This window comes from Seriola lalandi, unplaced genomic scaffold, assembly GCF_002814215.2.
Source record: "Seriola lalandi dorsalis isolate HSWRI2012SDOR001 ecotype SW California unplaced genomic scaffold, Sedor1 jcf7180001974603, whole genome shotgun sequence".
NCBI lineage: Eukaryota > Metazoa > Chordata > Actinopteri > Carangiformes > Carangidae > Seriola > Seriola lalandi.
This window is the reverse complement of record NW_019445269.1, coordinates 1-2148: the sequence shown is the minus strand read 5'-3', so window position 1 is coordinate 2148 and position 2148 is coordinate 1. Positions and strand designations below refer to the sequence as shown.

Sequence of the window (2148 nt, the reverse complement as noted above, 5' to 3'; positions counted from 1 at the left end):
TGTGTGTGTGTGTTTGTGTGTGTGTGCATATAGGCAATAAGCTGCTCCGCCACTGCGCAACGATGGAGCTATCGCAACGATGGAGATGACGCAAACAGACCCAGCTCTCCAAAAAAGTGTTTCAAGACGAACATGGCGGCAACTTAACCGCGGTCCAAGATGACAATGGCCAACGGGAGAAAGGATTCTAGGCTTTCCGCCCAGGTACGGGACAGAGAAACCAGCCTGCCTGCATCGAAAGGGCTCGTTGCTCTCCTTTAAGTGAATCTGCAAACCGAACGGCGGCAGACGCGCAGCATCAGTACCGAGAGGCTCGCAACAGCTGGTCTCCCTGCACCCCCGACGAGAGAACAAACCCGGGGAAGGACGGTAAGAGAGAGGGGGGCATGCGGTCAAAGAGGACGCCGTTTCCCCCCGGAGAGCCATGGAGAACCGGGATGCGGCAGCGCTAAGCTTAATGTGTGCGGGCGCGCTAATTGGATCGGAATAGCACCAATTGCTGCGGGCGCGATAGAGGAGCGCCCTGGACCGGCGGAGGCACGGCACCCCACCGTTACAGAGGAGAACCAACCGGACTCCATCTCCCCCCCAAGTCAATGAGTATTGTGGCAGAGCAGCCCCCGCGGTGGAGTCGGCCAGGGCAGCACTTTTCTAAAATATGACCAGGGGTGCTTGGATGCGTCGGCAGCATGATGAAGGCTTAAAATACTGGTTTGCACCCCGAGAGAACGAGAAGCCATTTACCGAGTCGGAGCGGGCCCAGAGATGGCGACTGTCGCTGGCCTCTCTGCTGTTCATCACCGTCCTGCTCTCTGATCACTTGTGGTTCTGTGCCGAGGCGAAACTGACGCGAACCCGAGACAAGCGGTCGGACGAGGGGCTTGCAATTACGGACATGGGCGAGTACCCAAACTCCCTCCACCGACACCATACCCCAACATCACCTGACCCCTACCGCCTCGCCAGAGAGCAATATGTTATTTTTCTAGGGAATTCTACCAAATCTCTGTGGCGAATGGACGCCTGTCACCCTGACAGCCTGTCCAAAGACTGCTTTACTTTCACGGACGCGGAGACCGTGTGCCTGGGCCTCTCCGGTGGAGGGGAAAAGGGGACACAGTTGGCGTACGTGAATCTGAGCGATTTGTACCTTTCTTTTTGTAATTCCTACTCACTTTTGGATTTGTTTTACGGGTTTACGAGTCCGGTCGTTTTGAATTGCACCCTGGATATGGCCATGGGGGTGGATCTGCTGGGATGCAGCGAGTGTGTCCGGGCTTATCAGCGTCTTGACCTGGAGGCGGAAGAGAACTACCGGGAGTTTGAACTGCTGGTTCAGAAATACGAGACGGATGCATACTCGGTTAGGACGTGCATGGAGGAATGCAAGGTAGGACTAACGAGGCCAGGTCGCGCACGCGCATACACGCCAGTGCATTTAAGGGGGTGGGTTCACAGTCGTCATGGCAACCGTTGGGCATATCTGTCAGTATATTGGTATTTATTTTTTGAGTTCAGGCTGCCATTGGGCTACCTGTGCAGTTACTGCATCATGTGGCCTGTCAGGGTTTGCACAAGTGCACAGCTGCACGGAGGGACCAGAGGAGAGGTCAAGAGATAATCTTGCAAGCCATTCACAATTTTCTCTCTCCATTTTCCTTGTTTCACCTTCTCAGGCTTTCTAAGTCTTTTTTGAGCTGTGACTGTGGAAGTGACATTTGACATTTGGAGGAAGGTCCAGGCTTGCACTGCAGCTCTGTGAGACGAGTGGAGAGAGGGCTGTTGAGTGGTGCTCATTTCAATATCGTTAATAGCATGGGAGCGATTTCTGCACCTAATCCAGGCTTTGTATTGTCCCCAGTTTGCTTGTTGTTCCAATAACATGGCAGCCTTAGAGCACATATCTCAGGCTCTGGAGTAGGCCTACATGTTTTGCTTGTCAGCAGCGTTGCACACCTGGGTTTACATGAACTACACTGACACACACTTGGTTTTGATTTGAGTGCTACAAAGCCCACTCAGCTGTGCTGGACAATGAAAACCTATCTCTAAACAGAAACAATGGGGATACATTGGTTAAATTACACTTGAATCTGTATCATTTGTTGTATGCTGGAGTGCTCCAAAGGCTCTGCCCCCTCCACCTGA

At 53.0% G+C, this 2148-nt stretch overlaps 1 pseudogene; it reads left to right on the top strand.

The window, feature by feature from the left end:
• Positions 1-87: 87 nt before the first annotated feature.
• On the top strand, positions 88-1390 carry LOC111654286 (NALCN channel auxiliary factor 1 pseudogene; annotated as a pseudogene).
• The last annotated feature ends 758 nt before the right edge of the window (positions 1391-2148 follow it).